Genomic DNA, 18,591 nt, shown 5'->3' on the forward strand with positions numbered 1-18,591 from the left:
GGCCTAGTTAAGTCATTGTAAAACACACTTTATTCAAACTTGATAAAATCAAGGTAAAACTCACCAAAACCATCCTAGTTAGTCTTGTTAGTCATCTGTTTAGTTATATTGAATAAATGAATGAATGAATATTTCATTTTCGTGTCTGGACATTTACGTGACTTCATGGGATTATTCAGACATATTAATAAATAACAAACCAAACGCTCTGGTATGTCACCCCACCATCATCAACAGCACAATACATAAATATACACACAATATACACAATACATAAATATCATCCAGATATACACACAAACATTATGAGATTTAAAAAAAACGACCTTCCACAAATAATGCATCAAGAGATTTCCCACAATGAAAAGGAAAAACAAAGCACAAACACAGTCCCCTCGGTACAAGACATAATACATACATCCAAAAAAGACAAAATCTACATCTACATGAATCAGTGCCAAGAACTATTTCATCCAGTTAGCAGATCACTAATCCAAACAAAACAGAGAGGGATCCTTCATATGTTACTTGTCTCCTCCTATCCTACACCCTGAAGAGATACTCAGAGAATGCAAAAACACTATTAAAAAAGGTATTCAGTTAAAGCTCCATCCTCCATATCCATAAAATCTAAATCAGGCATATGAACTTTCTAAACAATACTTGTTGCAAATCATGATATAAAGAACAGTAACAATGAAATGACATCACAGCTATGTGGTTCTCCTTGATGTATTTTTGCAGAGATGAGTTAATGTGGTCAATTTTGCTATTCATCTGGGTCTCAAATGCACTCTGTATATTATCCATCATTCTGTTTAGCTGCTTTTTAAAATTGTGCTTCCTATCATCCATTTTTCTGTTCATTTTCTTAAATTCTTCAAATAGCTGTGCAATCATCTGTGATCCAGGTTCTTTCTTGCCTGAACTACGTCGATGTCACGTATCCTCCAACCACTTACTTTCTGTTAACCACACCACAGCACCTGTGCCATAATGAGAGCTAGATGATCCCACTTTCAGGACAAATGCTGGTCGAATCAAATTTACCCAACCAAAAGCTTATGAGAAGAGTGTATTTTAAAGTTCATAGTACATATTTTTAAGTTCTTTGTGCTGGCACGCTGGTCAGCCAGAATCTGGACCACTGTTCCAGCAAACACAAACACTGGTTTACTGGAATAAACCCTTAATTTTACTGAGTTAAATATTTAAACACATTGATCTATGTGCTGTTTACCCCAGCAATCTCTGCATCTTAGCTGTTCACTGAGCAGCAGCCCTTCATTGTTCTTCTGAGGCAGCTACATTACATCAGGTTTCAACAAACATGCAATTGATGGCAACAAAATAAACAGAGAAATAACAAGTATGGTAATATTTTCAAAGTAAAGGATTATGTATCTGAAAATGTACTGCTCCGCTGTTTGTTTGGTCATTACCACAAAGCCTAAAACAATGGTTGCAATAGCAACGATACATAAATGATATTTTCCTAGGATAGTGAAGACATGACCCACCCTACTTTACTTCTGATTGGCTAGTACTTTTTGCTGTTGTTTGTTTAACCCTTTATGACCTACCATAGAACATGTCTGCCAGAGCATATTTTTACATGCTGTAGTGCCATTTTTGGAGTAGTTTAATATGCTATCAGTCAATACAACCCTTATATCCCAAATTTTAATAATATGTACATACTGATGGCCATACTAATTAAATAAATTGCTAAGATGTGCAATAAACTACAAAAAAAAAAAAAGAAAATCGTTCTTTTTTTTTTTTACACATATTTTTCTAAATACACGCAAGAAAGTTAATTCGTGCTCACAAGGTGAAGGCGCTTATTCCAACGTAGGAAGTGCTGTGAATACCCGCAGTCTGGATTATAATGCTTTTGTTGTGTGCGCTTTTTACTGGATTTCTACAAATCCATTATTGCAAGCAAACAGCGCTCTGGGACACAATGAATGCATGATATGTTAGTGTAACTCCTTCGGTTTTATTTGCAAAAAAGAATCATTGTTCTGTCTTATTTGGTTGCAATTCTACCAGCATTTAAAAATAGATATGCAAATGGCATTGCAGGCGCTCCCGTATGAAAGAGTGACGACTGTTTTCATGAATTTTTAGTACATTTTCCTACCGAAAGTAATGTGCCAAAATTTATACATATCCCATGTAATCATTAGCCAATAATTTGCGCAGTACCTCGGTATAATGGAAGGCTGCGATTATCTGACCAAAAAGGAAGTTGTCCCAAGTGGTCCATTTTGGTGGAATATTAGTTAGAGTTAGGATAAGAATGTCAGGATAAGCCAGTCACAGGCAGAGTAAAGTAGAGTAGAGCTGGTCATGCACTCACCATCCTAAGATGAATACATTTTCCACTGGTACACATAAAAATGGCCACTGCTCTGACCGTCCTGTTATGTTGATTTGGATAGTAATGTCCGTTCTACTCTCATATTATTTCTATGGCTTCAATGCTGAGAAGTTCTGGACTGTGTTCCCTTTTCTGTTCTAAATAACCTCCAGTTCTTAAAAGTTGAGAGGAAACATTTGGTTCTCTAAAGTTTGGTTTGCAATTGGAAGGGCAAGAGAGGCAAATTAGAACATAATGAGGGGACAGTGTTTTTATGGTACACTCACTAAAATGTCCTTCTTCTCCTGGCTATTATTAGCCACACAGTGTAATTATTGTACCTGCTATACTGAGTTCCATGAAGTGGTTGTCCAAGTCATTACAGATACAGCAGGCAGCAGACATTGTACATCGAAGGCACACAAGGTCAGATCCAGAATACATTTTTCTACTGACTCTGACCAAACTTTATCTCAAAAATACACAACCATCAGCACATACTCCAGTTTGTGGCACAAAATTCATCCGCACAGACTGTGGATGCAAATGTCAAGGGTGCAGTTAAGACAGAATAAAGATTGGAAACAACAGGTTTTTTTTTTTTGTTTGTTTGTTTTTTTTTTGTATTGTTGTTTCTGCACCGTGCCTCCACCTGCTTGAAGAAAGTGCAGAATATATTCCATGTTCAAATGTTCTGCAACATAACCTCTTGGTGCTCTGCAGGATGCATTACATTTTAATTTGGCACAAACCTTAAAATCTGTTGTGTGAAAATATGACTGCAGGCATGAAAAGCAACAGACGAGGATATGGAGTGGAAGAGACTGTGGACATGGAATGGAAGAGAAAATGAGGGAAAATTCTATCTTGATAGTGGTTAGACTGCCTCTTTCCATTTCTAAAGTGCACATTCATATTACACTGCCACTCATTTAATTTGTAGGCTGACTGGGCATGTTGTGAATATAAGCCACACTGCGTGAGATTCAAATGATGCACTCCTCTCCATGTAAAATCAACCTGATATTACTTTTACTAGTCACCAGTTACAAGTCATGATTAGTTTCTGGATGGCATTTTGTAGTATGACATTAGATTGCTGACTGACAAACACACCATATGGGAACATAGCCACATTTTTTGAATGCATCCAGGAACACACTGTGCAGTGCATTTCCTGTCAAACAGATATTTTTACTGTTGTCCTAGTTAAAGCGCCTTTCATGCTTGTTAATCAGATTCATGTGACATCAAAGCTTTCAGTTTCTCAGAGACATGAGAACATCAATACGTGTATTATACTGAAACACTTGAACATGTTTGATCACCTGACGTGCATCTTATCTTACTATGACATCACATCAACAGAAAAGGCATCCCACCATATGTATCCCTTGATGGAGCAAAAATGACGTCTTGCTGTTTTTTTTTTGTTGTTTTCTGCTGATTCTATGGTGATTTGTTACATCAACATCTTGCTGATGAGTCCATGTGTTTGTGTGATGTCATACAGTAAGTCATAAGTTTTAATGGTTTGCTACATTTGATTTCCTATTTATGACCATAAATGACAGTCTACAATTTTTTTAGTATGACTAAAAACAAAAAGTATTTACATACTGATGGATTCATGCATTTAATGTTCTGTATAAACATTTTCTCTTAATAATTAGATATTTTTCAAAGGCATAATAGGGATAAAATTCTTAATACTCTTTCTGGCCCACCAAAACCCAGCCGTAGGTACTCCACCATCCACATGGCCATATTGTCACAAAGATTTCATCTAAGATCATTTGTAGACTGATGCATAAAAAAGAATCTCTTGAACAATGTTATATAATGATAATTTTAGAAATCTATTTACACCTAGTATTAACATATGTTTTGGTGAACTGAACGCAGGTGGACAGCTGATACACATCACCTGTCACACCTGTGTCTATTATGCATCTCCAACTGACCACCTGTGTTGAGATTTTGTCACTACTGCTTGATTCTTGCTAGAAGGTCAAAGGACTCTGCACAAAGTCATTACATTCACACTCTAACTAGCTGCTCACTAGAATGCTCACTGGTGACACAAGACTTCTTCCGACTCATCAGAAAATGGGCAAGTTATAGAACGCTGGTGAGCTATCACCAAGACAACCGCAACATCCAGGATTGATGACAAACTCCTTTTTCAGCACACTCTGACCTCATAACATATCAACGTTTGGTCGTGGACTTTCCATGTCGTACCCTTGGTGCATTGGTTGTAGACGTTCTGGGACGCCATGTCAACTTCAGCCTGTTACATAAATTGTCTGTTTGCAAAATACACTACTGTTTTCACAGAAAATGTACAGTTTGCAGACAGGCTCTTTCAACAACCTGTACAACCCCGAAAACTGATGTTGTTTTCCTTCAACAACAACAGCACGTAGGTATGTTTTGCAAACACACATGATGTTGGGTTTAGGCCAGAAACACCAGCCTTCTAGGTGAAAGTTGGTGGTTGCTGGATTCAGCCAGGTAACCAAATGTGATAAGCCACCCAGAACCATATTGGGGCACCGCACAGCCCTACCTCTACCTCTACCTCTCTCATATTTTTTGTGTTGTTTTTCACAGTATTGGCCCAATATGTGGAGCCACCCACCGAGAAACCTCCTGCTCTAATGGTCACTCTGCCCTTGTGCATTCATGTTGTTTATATCTGTATTTTTAATCCATAAATCATCAAGGTTTTTTCCCTACGTTGAGCAAACTGTGTTTTTAAATCTATATTTTTATTATGTAGCCCCACATAATCCTGAACAGATGTTCACAAAGAACATCAAAAACAGACGCAATATACACTAGATGACTACAGGCAGTAATTCTGACATTCAAAATATATTCCCATGAGTTGTTTCAAGTTTTTTTCATTTATTCATTTATTTGTTTGTTTAGTTTTTTAATAGGACTTGGGCCTCTGGGCACTGTTGCTCAGGGTGTGGTGTCCTGCTGTTAAAGACCTTTTCCACTGTCACTTTTGGCCACGGCAAATCAAGCCACACTCTGCCAATTTGCATTTCCATTGTCAGTTTAGACACGCCGTGCCACGCCGAGCTGCGCCAGTGCTGGACCCTCTCCAGAGTAGGTCTAAAAGTTGGGCTTCCCGCACTTCAGCGGGTAGCAGTGACGTTTCACCAGCTGCAGCCGACCCCCGACGACCTTGCTTCCCCCCCCCCCCCCCCCCCCGAAACAAGCCGTGTGTGTTGCAAAATTCTACTCACGTCTGGAAGAGACCAGAGAGAAAGGCTTTGTTAAAACTCTCTGTACGTTCAGCTCTCAGTACTTTTGTAGCTTCTTACTGAGTCTCTGTGGTTTGGCTTTTAGTTTCTTTCCTGCGTCCTGGTTTTACTTTAGATGTCTACTTTATTTTACTGTTTATGTTCGCTATCAGCCGTATTAGAAGTTGTGTGAAGTTGCTGCTCAAAAACTCAACATCTCCTTATTTTGCTGCTTCATAATAAAAGTTTTTACATGAAAAAATAACAGAGGGCTTTAATTTTGAAGAATCTATAGGAAATGAAATGTATTAATCACTGAATTAGTGGGACTTTGTTAGCGGTTTTTCTTCAAAAAAGGAAAGTCTAGTGATACCACAGGAAGGAAGCGTAAAAGCAGAAACAGCCACAGTGAGATGTTAGATAAGGAGCTGCAGACAACAGGCTCTTACTGCACCTCTGCAAACAGCTCACTTCCAACAGGTAAACTACTTTTACCCGCCCTGCTGTGGAGAAACACATGCAGCAAAAATAACAGAGGACTTTAGCCGTGGATCAGCCCGCTGCTTTTAAACATCATCACCTAACACAAGACATCATCAGATGGACACACCTTCAAGTAGGTAGCCCTGTTGTAATGGAAATGCAAATCCCTGCCACATAGGGCTGATGGCCCAAACCAAACCAAACCAAACCAAGCCAAGCCAAGCCAGCCAATGGCTGGGGTATTAGTAACGCTTTGACTGTAAAACATGTATAAGGGATTATGAAACATCTATAAGGGGTCATAAAGAATAATTTATCAGTACGTATGGTCCAGCATGACTAATAGAATCTTCTTTCCCTCCCATCTGAAGCAGTTTGATCTCCGTGTCATGGTGTTCTGACAGATGTGTACTGGAAAATACAGTTTACATATACACACACGCACGCACGCACACACGCACATACACACACACACACACACACACACACACACACACACAAACAAACTACTTGCAAAAGCAAACTGATGTACAAAAGGTGCCTCAAGTGAATCTGGTATCACAAGTTAAACCTCCTGTGGGCAGGATTTAGGGGTATATACTTGCAAAAATGAAAAAAATAAATAAAGAAATAAATAAAGAAATCCATCAAGTTTCTATGGTAGCCCAGAACAGACAAATCATACACTGGCACCAGAAAGGGGCTATTTTTTTAAAAAAAGTATATATATATACATATATATATATATATATGTATATATATATATATATATGTAGTGTTTTTGCTTAAGCCATCATAGTTAGAAGCCGAATCAGCATCTGATTTAAAACATTATAGTGCTTTCTTTTTTTATTGGTCACCTAGTTAGAGAGACCTCTGGCTTCCAGTGAAAACCACCTGAATGTTTGGATCTTAGGTTATCGGAGAAAAAAAGTGTCAACATGTTAGCATTTGATGGACAAGTTGCCCGCGGCGACATGCCAAACAACATCACAGATACACTGATTTGTAACATGAAACTGTGTTACTCACTGGGTCCCTTTGTTTTGAGAGGAGGAGACCTAGATGGATAATTCAGCTTTCGGTAAAATCCTCCTGAACATCTGGGTCAGTAACAGGTGAGCACACATTAAGTTATCAGAGAAAAGGGGTGAGCAAACGCAAACGCAAATAGCACGTGGTGGGCATGTCAAACGAGATGCCAAACAGTGTCAGTGGTATCCTTATTTGTAAGGTGAAAATGTTTTATTCAGTGTTTTTAATGGAGTCCACCTGGTCCATAAACAGCTGGACCTTGACCGGATGATAATTCAGCTCCCAGTAAAAACCTGAAGGAATTCTAGTCGGGAGAAGTTTTAGCTGATTGCAATCTGCAATCCAGTAACAAATCCACCTAAATACTTTTGGTGAGTGTGGGAGGAGATAGCTCAGTGTTGCTGTGGTCGAAAGAGCTTGGCTCTGCACTTAGCACTGAGCAATGGTTTGATCAATTCGTTAATGAATGTGTGACAAAAATTATTGACATGTACAACATTGGGATGTGAGTGGCTTTTATCCAAATTAATAATGGCTGCTGCCTTTCCTTTCAGCCCACAAGCATAAGCACACTGTCACTGACCACAGGTGATTTTGGAAAGGTGGATGAGTTCTGTGGGATTCCCACGGGGCGGGAGGACTTTGAAAGAATTCTCAATCCTATCACTTCAGAGGTGCTGTTTAATTAACTGTGATAAATAGGAAAAGATCAGGGGAAAAAACAGTCTGTCTTTCATCTTTAATTCACAGGTTTGCTTTATTCATTTGATCCAAACGTTAACATTCAGTTAGTTGTACCATTTATTACAATATACTACACACAAACATGCAGGCGCAGTTACAATAATTCCTGTATATCTCTGCAGAGTGGAGAATGAATTGGTTAGTTTAAGTGAGAGCTCCTGCTCTAACATTTTGATCATATTACCACGGCAAATACTAATAATTTGATAGAAGCATATTCATTCATTCATTCATTCATTTGAAATGGGATTTTGGCGGTCATGATTTTTGCCCCCCACAAAATGGTAGATTTTCATGTTTAATTTCCTCTTCTAAAGACTGGTATCAGCATACTAATTCATCTGCAACACACAAAGACTGGCTACAGAAACATTTTTGAATGCTTTCAGATACTTGAGCAAGTGAGCTGGGTTAGCATGAATGCTGCATGTGGAGGAAGATGGAGAAGGGAAGAATATGCTGAAGGACTTTCCTACTGGGAAGTTGTCAGCACTGATACTCTGCATCTGTGAAAGTGAAATATACAGCCTTTTTATGGTCAATTTAACAACAGATGGTCGTTTTAGAGAAAGTAAAGATAGATCTACAAAATATATACTCTCAGGTTGAAATTGCATAAGCCAGGATATACTGTAAAAAGGTATGAGAGGCCAACACTGCTACTAATCGCTAGTCAGCTCATCAATGTAATGAACACATGGCTGACAGCCTGGACTTATAAATACAAGGAATTAAAGGCCCATCTCAGCCAGCATGTGCGTGGCGCTTTTCTCGTGCTGATCACAAGGTAATATATTTACGCAGTGCATCATACCCTGCCATTTGGTTTCGCTTCAGTGCTGCTGTCATTACTTTGGACTGAATCCTGGAACATAAGATGCAATGGGTCCCATATGAAAAGCTGCCTTTGAACTGAGAAAGCTTGGAAGTTTGAAGGCAGGTGTCACTGTTTGTGCCTTCCACCAGCCAGTGGGAAAACTAACCTAGTTTACTTCCACCTCACCAAAGCATGAGCAGCCCCCCCAAGTGTTTTATCACACTTCCGAGCGGGAATGTTTGGATCCCTTTCTTGTTCCTTCTCTTGGAGCTGGGTGTGCCTCTGAATTAACAATAACCACTGACAGGAACACTGAATGTTACCGAGATATCTGTCACAGATGTCTGTTGTTCCGAGACACGATGGCAGATTGGAAAACTAACTGACAGTAATTCCTTTGATGTTTCAGTCACATAGTAATTTGTTATGAAAGAAGAGTTAGCATCTATTATAGATTTGGTGAATGCTGGCACGGGAGCAGAGGCTTTGATGTTGGGAGATGTCAAAGGTTCATGCTCATCCTTTAACAATCCTGAGCAAAGCCTTCTTTCTTCCTTCAGTTTCTTCACATTCCTTTCAATCATAAATGAAATCACATTTTTGGTTTAACTGTTTTTGTTGTTGTTGTTGTTGTTGTTTCTCTAATTATTTTTGGCATTTTTCGTATTACATAAAAGCAGTGACCACAATAATGCTGTACTTTGGAGCTGTTGCAAAACCACTCCAAAGCTGAGTCATTCATGACTGTTTACAATGGATGTAGGCCTGTGGAATGAATAGGAAAAGGGATATGTATGAAAATGTGTTGCTTTGCAAATGCACTGAGTATGCCATCTTGGTGGCAATCGGTATGTGAGAGGACTAGTTGGCCCATTAAATATTGCAAGCTTCCAGAATTTTAACAATGCAAGGTTTTATCTTCACGGTCAATACGTTCTCTTTCCCAACTCTCCAAATGCTGACGCTTGATCAGTGGCCCTACACATCAAAATATTATGTGCTAGGTGCCCATCCTACGTCAGTTTTGACCCCCTTGGACAATGATTCAATTGATGCTTGCTACATGCATTGTGTCTTTTCAAGATAAACTTCTGTTTTCCCAGGAAATGTATAGTTTTTGCTGGTTAAATGCATACAGTGTTTTTCAAAATAAACTTTGAACATGGGTAAAAACTTTTTATGTTTACATCCTTAGATTTAGGCAACAAAAGTAGTTAGGGGTAAATAAAAATCATCATGGTTTGGCTAAAAGTAAGTATGATTGTTACTAACATAATGAAACGTCACATAATCTACTCCACATTCGTCACCAGCATAGTCTGCCACAAATACTAGCACACTATGCAGTTATTAGAATAACTCAATTGGCTTTGTGTTTTCACACTTGATAAGAACAGCGAGCTCATGGTTGAAAGTCCAGAGTTTCTTTGACCCATACATACCCCCCCTACCACCCGCCCTATGTGGACCGTCTCTCCCTTTAGACTATGGTACTTTGCTCACAACATCATTGCTGCCCCCTGGTGCATAGGTATTTGATGAGTTTGACACATTTTGGGAAAAAAAAAGCTCAGAGCTTGTACAAGATGTATGGGATACACTGTTAAATACATAATAAAATAATACATACCCACTTTTGCAATGTTGTAATATGCATGAGAAATGCAAATGACTTTCTGTCCATACATTTTCCACCAATGATCTAGGTCTGGGTAGCAGCAGGCTACCAAGGCTAAGCAAGGTTAACCCAAAGGGTAACCCAGATATGTTATCCCTTCAGCATGTTATGGGTCTGCCCCAGGGCCTCCTCCCGTTGGGACATGGTTGGAACACCTCCACAGAGAGGTGTCAAGGAGGCATCCAAATCAGATGCTGAACCATTTCAGCTGACCCCTTTCAATGTGTAGGAGCAACTCCTTCTCTAAGGGTGAGCCCAGCTACCCTGCAAAGAAAAATCATACTGTATCAGTATCTGCACCTGAAAACTCAACCTGACCTTAGTTTGTAGTGTCTTTGTTTTTTGTTTTTGTTTTTTTAACAGATTTTAACCATTGTCATTAATTCTGGATTTCAACAGCAACAGTGACTGTGATCAGAACATAACTTACATTTAAACTTTGTTTGCTCTGTTGTGCAGTCTGCACTTGAGTGACAGGGTGTAATACTGTAGACTGTTTATTATAGAGTCATCTGTTCTGCCTGACCCTGGTTGAAAGCGGATATCCTGCTACCCCGCTGCCCGTAAAGAGGTGTTTGCCAACCACCCACCTCCATGCAAGGACTGCCAGGTGCACACTGGGCAGGTGGCTGCTCTACGATCCAAACTAGATGCGCTGAAAAAGTTCCTCTCAGGTAAGGAGGTGGCTGCCTGTAATTCGACCATCTCCTGACCTCTGTTGTCTGCTGTCTGGAGGAGCCAACTCCCCAGCATGCAAGGGACAAGCAGGTGGTTAAGGCCTCCAGTTCCACTCCTTTTCCTCATTTCACATGGACAGAAGTGGTTATTAGAGTGAGAAGAAATACTGGCTGCTGTATGGCTCTGAATGAAACCTTGCCTATGTGGCTCACCACCTCAGATCGCTTCCTCTCTTTGGTTAACAACAGTCCTGGAGCTGACAGTCCGGTGGTCTCACATGAAATTCTGAAAGAACTATTGTTGACTTATCAAAAAGCAGACGGCACATGGTCTATGAGCCAGCTTCAGCACTACTCTTCACTGCAGCCCCTCTGCCTTGCTCAATTATTTTGAGGCCCTTTCTTTGTGGGTTTAAAGGACACAATTGCCAAACTGAAGCCTTCTCATGTCCTTTAGATGTTATGCCTGCCATATTTGTAAAGGTTATTAACAGTCTTGGACATATTATTTTATCCATGGTAAATAGCTCTCTTTCCTCAGACTGTATTCCCTCCTGCCTTTAGCATGCTGTAGTGTAATTTCTAAAGTACTGTTTTTATCAGAAGTTTTCAAAAGGTTGAGTACTTACAGCAGTGTTTACATTCATTTAGCAGCGGCGTGCTGGTACAAACCAGTCTGTTATTTCCTTTTGTTCTATAGACAGGCACTTTGCATACAGTACAATATAACATGTAACCACTCAATCATAATATGTCAAATACAAAACAAACATAATTTAACATAAATTACCAACAATAAATTAAAAAAAAAGCTATAGATACTGCAGCACATCAGCGCAAAAATGTTTGACCAATGTAAACACCGTAGTGGATGCAAACCACAAACACAGTGAGCTTATATATGTGTCTGCAAAAACAGTTCAGATGGCAGCAGAAATACTCTCAAAAGAAATGTCTGGTGTGTCACAGTGGCTTCAAAATAATCATCTGACTTTAAACTAAAACAGGACAGTCTCAATGTGCTTGTAAATTTAAAAAAAAGTAATTGAGAACTTTATAATAAAGATTGATGAGAAAAAAATAGATTAGGTACATGAGTTTAAATTTTTAGGCATGATTTTAGAGTAAGTGCTGAAGCGCTTTGTCAGTTTTTGAAGAGACTGCAAAACTGTCAAAACAAATCTAAATTGCTTTCACTTAATAAGACAATATATACCTCTTAAGGCAGCACAGCAGTTCATGCATACCATAATATCCTCCAACTTTTCATACTGTTTTACCATGTGGGGCCAGGGCCACCAAACTACAATTACACCCATTAACTCATTATAGAAACAGGCATTGAAAGTAATGGATGGCTGGATGGCACTATTGCCTAATTCAACAGAAATACAACATATTAAGTTTGGACAGTTTTTTTAAGAGTGTGAACAACCTTGCACGGGACATACTCTGTCAACTGGTAAACAAACAGCCTAGTGGAATCAGAACTAGGAGTATAACAAGTGGAAACTGTATAGCAGCAAAACACAGAACAACATTTGGTCAGTCATCTTTCTCAGTATGAGGTATAGAACTGTGGAATGTTTTACCATCTGGAATTTAAAAAACTGATATAACTCAAGGCTTTTAATGCACATGTAAAGTGATGGCCAAAACTGCTGAAACAAGCCTGTGAACACTGATTGTACGGGCCACAATCTTTGATCGCAGATATAAACACAAGCGCACGCATGTGCGTTTAGCATAATGCATGGACATACATGTGCAGGCATGTACACATACACACAAACACACAGAGACCTCATACTTAAATAGCAGAGTCATTGTTAATAGTGTTTTTGTCTCTGGTCATATTGTGGTCTCCTCTTTGACTTAATCTTTGCCTGTTTTTTTTACTTTATATGTAGTGCTGTATTATTGTATTGAATAATTCTGTGCTCCGTACTCTTACACTTACTGTTTTAATTTTAAAAGCCTAACCAGGGACAGGGGTTGCAAATTATCTATGGCTAGAAACCTGTATGCATTGCTACTGTAGCTTAAATATAGGATCTAAATCGCTCTTTCACCAGTGGCTATGGGTACAGAGGACATCCCAGGAGAAAAGCACACTGCTGTTGCTCAGCCTTCTTTGAAAACTTCTTGTATTGAATTGTTCTGACCCTTCAAACTCAATTTCTTTCTTTACCCACATATGTCACCATTGCATTGTTTGACTGGAGAATTGCCATAAATGTAAAATTCATATTCTAACAGAAAACAATGTGCGGTATCGTAACAATGCGTACTATACCAATGTGTTCTCGTGCCCTGCAGATAACGGTGCATTGTGGCACTTCTGCCCTGTGTCTGCTCCTCGCTCTGTGAATGCAGCATATTTACCAGCACAATGACAGCTGACATTGGGAAAAAAAATATTATTACAAAGAAATACAATCACATCAGTCAAACCCTGATGTTAAATAAACACCCAGAGAAAGCATCCCTTTCCTCTTTGGGGAGCCTCTTGAATCCATTTTCTAATTAATTACTGGCTGCAACACCTTGGCTGTACTGACATGAAGAGTGACGTGTCCCTGGGCCCCCAGTCACATCCACCAGCAGCCCCAGTGGGATGGGAGCTGTGTTTTTAATCAGCTGGCCACTGGCATTATCAAGCTGGAGGACCCGTCACCTACTCTGCACACAGATGCTTGTTCATTCATCTCTGCCGGAGGTCAATGTGTTTGAGAAAGTAGTGCCTGCTGTGTCCTCAAACCGCTGTGCTTCCCCTTTCCCTATTTGGAGCCTCTTAAAGGCATCACATGTTGCATTCTGCCCTCAGTGAATCATTGTCACATTAGTTCTGTGGCATTAGTCTAATTGCTGTTAAAAGGAGACGATTGCCGAAGCCTCTTCATTACGTTATGCCAACATGCAGGTTTGATAGAAAATCTATCAGGTCACATAACAGCTACTCTGACAGACCTGGTTCATAGAAACTGTTAAAGGAATACTTCAACCCCTAAAGGACCATTTGTATCTCAATTACTCACCCGGTCATGATGAATGAATAGAGAAAACTTTGTTTATCTCCTATGCGTCCAGTGAATGAAGAATCCAAAACCGGAGAAAATTCTTGATAAGTTGATGTCATGGGGTCCTTGTTTAACAACAGTTAGACTATACCAAAACATCTGACTCATTTATCCAGCCGTATGCTACTGTAAGCACTTCTAACGTATCTATGCTCCCTTCAAAACCAGACTCCAATGACATGAATGAAATAAATTTTACTTCACTGAACACGGGAGCTGCTGATCTACCACTGCTTTTATCAGTGAGTTAGTATGTGTTATTGTATGACCTTGGTATATCCAAACTAATCCTTCAAAACACCAAAGTCACACAATAACAAAAACAATCTAACTGATTGAGGCAGCTGTGGACCAGTAGCTCCCATGTTCAGTGAGGTAAATTACTGTTTTTGTCAATAAATAAATGGAGTCTGGCTTCAAACAGAGCATAGATAGGTTTTACTTTTCTTTCAGTTTCCTGTCAGAAAGGGCTGTCTGTTTGGGAAGTACTGAGCACATGGCTGAATAATTTGCACGAGTTGTGTGAGAGATTTTTAAACTGATGTTTTGATGTGGATTGCTGTTGTTAAAAGTGGACTGCCGTGATTTCAATTCATGAAGAATATACTCAGTTTTTGGATTCTTCAGTTAAAGGAGGTATGCAAGAAAAACGTTTTATTCAAGGTAATATGTGGTGAGTAATTAATATTCATACAAATAATAATTTGGGGGTTGAGGCATTTCTTTAGAAACTGGTTTTACACAACATTACTCCTGTTACAGTATTCAAAGTAGTTCATTTTGGGTGACCCTTTGGCTGTTGGCGGACTCCGGTTTCCTCTTAGTCTTCTTAATCTGTAAACACACCACCACCAAGAAAAAAACTGGGGTGTTTTGGACCCTAAAGAATTCTCACCTGAATACTGTCCTCAGGGAGAGGACATGGAACAGTTCACTGTTGTCTTCATCCTGATATCTCACCACTTCTCTCTACTGTCAGCAGAGATCCTATAGCCAGTAACTCCTCTATTCCTCTATAATCTATCTCTGTGTCTCTATCCCTGCCCTAGTGGTGCAGTCCAACATAGCTGGAGGACAAAAGCTGATGTACAACAGCATATGGACAAAATATTTGATGTGATATAACATCGCTGTTGGAATCCCCTGCTCAGGCCTACACAACAACCCAACTGATCACTAGCTACATCCGCTAACCACAGACATCAGCTGTTCTCCAGTTCCAGTTGGTTACATTGGATAAATTGTTGGAGCTTTAGAAAACTTTTGGTGGTCTTTTATTTGCATGAAGACAAACAGAGCAGAATGTCTTCAGACCAGAATTTGTTTGGTGTAGGAGTTGCAGTTTTCAGGAATGCGTTCTTTTTTATCCCACCCTGTGCCCCAGTACACCACACATGTACTAAAGAAGCTTGTCCACAATGTGACTAAACTGCCGATGTACTGGGCAGGACGCACTTGACTGCAATCTGACCGTGGCGCTTGGTTCACATGTCCGCAGTGTTATCTTGTGCACACAGAGCAGCAACTCACCAAAGACTTGTGGAAGTTAAAAGGTGAAAACAAATGCTCAGTATATTAAAGTACTCACAGCAGCTAATTCTGAGGACTGATGGGACAGACATCTGAAACCTGATGCATCACTAATAACATGCTGAAGTCGTGACTTTAATGAGACTACTATATTAGTAGCAATTTTTTTCTTTTAGTTTTTCCAGTCCATTAATTTTGTCCTGATATGGTTCCACGATGCATCACCTAGTAATCTTTATAAACTAAAAGTTTTATTCTATTGTAGTTACACCCTATGATTTCAAAATAGCCTACCTTTTTGTAAAAGGCCTCATCAGTTCTTTAAATGATATCCTATGGTTCTGTGACCACAAATACATGCACGGGTTTAGTTTCAGTTTACACATGTATGTTTTAGCCTATAATAAAATGTTTATTGATATATAAAAGAATCTGTACATTTAACAAGACATTATTAAACAATTACAACTATGTTTTCAAGTTAAAATCAAAATACATTAAGAACAGCCTCACATTTCAACTCTTCTTGGCTTTGGGGAGTGGCCTCTGCCTCATAGATGTTAGGAAAATATTTCACACAAAAAAAAAAAAGGAAAAAAAAGAAAAACATCGTTTTGGTTTGTTTTTGTAATCTTCACTTTAACTTTACCCAATTTCCGAATGGCCAATTTCTATCAGGCTCCAAATAAAATAAACAAAGAAGTATTCATGTCAGCAGTGAAAAAATAGTTTTGTTAAAACCCACAGAACCACATCACAGTTTGGTCTATTTATGTTGTATATACACATTCTGTGAGTGTGTGTACTTTATACTCTATATGTACAACATGAGTATAGGCTAAGAGATGTTTCTTCTTAAACCATGTATCTGTGTCTGTTGAACAGATTTATTTGTTGAGCTAAAAGCAATATAGTCAGCCAGCATTAAAGGCAGTAAACATTAATGGGGGAACTCAGCACTGATCTTTGTCATTTCATGGAATGAGTGTTGCATGTAATTGTCCTCCTCATAATACAATTCATATTGTCATCAGTTCTGTTTGTGTAGTCCAGTTTTGTGAATGGGTGCATCCTTAATGTGCAAATGTCTGAAGAGAAATGGAGCATTGGTTACAAGTGATTACCTAAAGGGGGACTGCATAGCTCATTTAATTTGAGATTTAAAAAAAAAAGAGAGAGTTACGATGCTGCAATGGGTAGTGAATACAAAACATGGTGTGTAAAACATTGAAAATACCTTCATTTGTTTACCTGGACCATATTAATGAGTTATATGATACTGCTTAGAAATATGCTGTAAACTTGGTTTCATGTCAACAGTTTTTGGGTGGCATTTAGAGAACCAGGCTGTACACACAGTGTCCTAAATGAACCAATTGAACTGGCTTTAGCAATGCATGCTAATCAAATCAGTAAATTCAAAGGTCAATGGGATGCACAGTAGCATATCTACTCCAGCTCTGATCCCCGGCACAGACCACACATTACGGCCATTCAGTACCTTTTTTTTTAATAAAATATGAAAAAAATCCAATGTCCATTTTCTATCGTTGTTTAATTGTATGGGTGTATTACACTGAATATATTACTGTGTTTTACCATTGTGTTTTAATTATTTTAATGAAGTCATAAGATGTCTTAATCACATTGAGTGAAGTGAAATTTGAAGCTAAAACTAACTAACATTGTAATTAGAGAGTTATGCGGCCAATTGACAGCAAGAGAACAGTAGCTTATTAGTCCTGTGGGGAACCATGACAACTGCTCTGAAATAAGTGAAGTCCCACTGATTAACTGAGTTACAATAAAGAGTGCACCGGGACTAACATAAATGTTAGTCCCGGTGCACTGAGATGGACCTGTCATTGTCATTCACGTGAATGTCTTGAGAGATTTCTTCTTTTTTTTCAGATTTTGCACAAAGATGCAATTGACCTCAAGGCTGAACTAAATAGATAGATTTTAGGGGTCAAAGGTCAAGGTCACCATAACTTTGCATCTGTCTCATTACCGTGAACATGATATCTCAAGTACACCTTGAGGGATTTTTTTTTTTTTCAAATTTGGCACAAACTTCTACTTAGACTCAAGAATGAGCTGATTAGATTTTGGTGCTCGAAGGTCAAAGGTCAAGGTCACTGTGACCTCACAATTACTTCCCTAATTATGACAAAATTTCACAATAAAATGTCTAATAGGATGAAATGATAAAGCGATCACATTTTAAATCCAAAAGGTCAAAGGTCAGTGTCACTGTGACATCATACTGTTTTTCAAAAATGCTTCTCTGGCCATTGATCAGCATCATAACTCAGGAACAGAAGGGGAGACATTTGGTGAGATACTGACTTGGTGACACTAATCCTTGGTGCCCACCTTGAAACTGTGGTGACTGTGACTGCACTGCCAGGGGGAAGATTTATTCTAAGCATCCACGTGTTTGCAACTTGACCAGTTTGCAGAGGCACACAACCATGAAGTGGTAATTTTAGGGTTTATTTGTTTATTTTTATGTTTAGCATCTGTCAGAGTGGTGCTAATTGATTTTATGGTTAAAAAAGTAGAGACCAGTACCTCAAATTATGCAACAGAATATGATTTTGAAGTGTTTTTTTTAAAGGTTTTTAAAAAATAATTAAATAAATAAATAAATAAATAAAAATTAGTTACGTGACCAGTGTTGTAGACTAGTTGCCTAGCTTTCTATAAAATGCTTATTGCTGGTTGATTCTATTCTATTCATCACAACCCTACCAGGCCCAAGGATTAAAAAGCTAAACTGTCCTCATAAACAGTAAAACTATGGAAATATTTGATGTTAAACTACACTGAGGTGGGTAATATGTGAATTTTCCTCAATGAAAGCCTGTCTTGTCATATACACTAATGATCTTTACGTCCAAGTCACCATGACTGAGTTAA

The 18,591-nt window shown here is 38.8% G+C and overlaps 1 protein-coding gene across 2 annotated transcripts in view; it reads left to right on the plus strand.

Annotated features, from left to right (window-relative positions):
* The window catches only part of opcml (opioid binding protein/cell adhesion molecule-like), a 591,922-nt gene that overhangs the window by 469,794 nt on the left and 103,537 nt on the right, over positions 1 to 18,591 (plus strand). The gene's annotated exons all lie outside the window — the stretch shown is intronic.

Source organism: Epinephelus lanceolatus, chromosome 11, assembly GCF_041903045.1.
Source record: "Epinephelus lanceolatus isolate andai-2023 chromosome 11, ASM4190304v1, whole genome shotgun sequence".
Lineage (NCBI taxonomy): Eukaryota > Metazoa > Chordata > Actinopteri > Perciformes > Serranidae > Epinephelus > Epinephelus lanceolatus.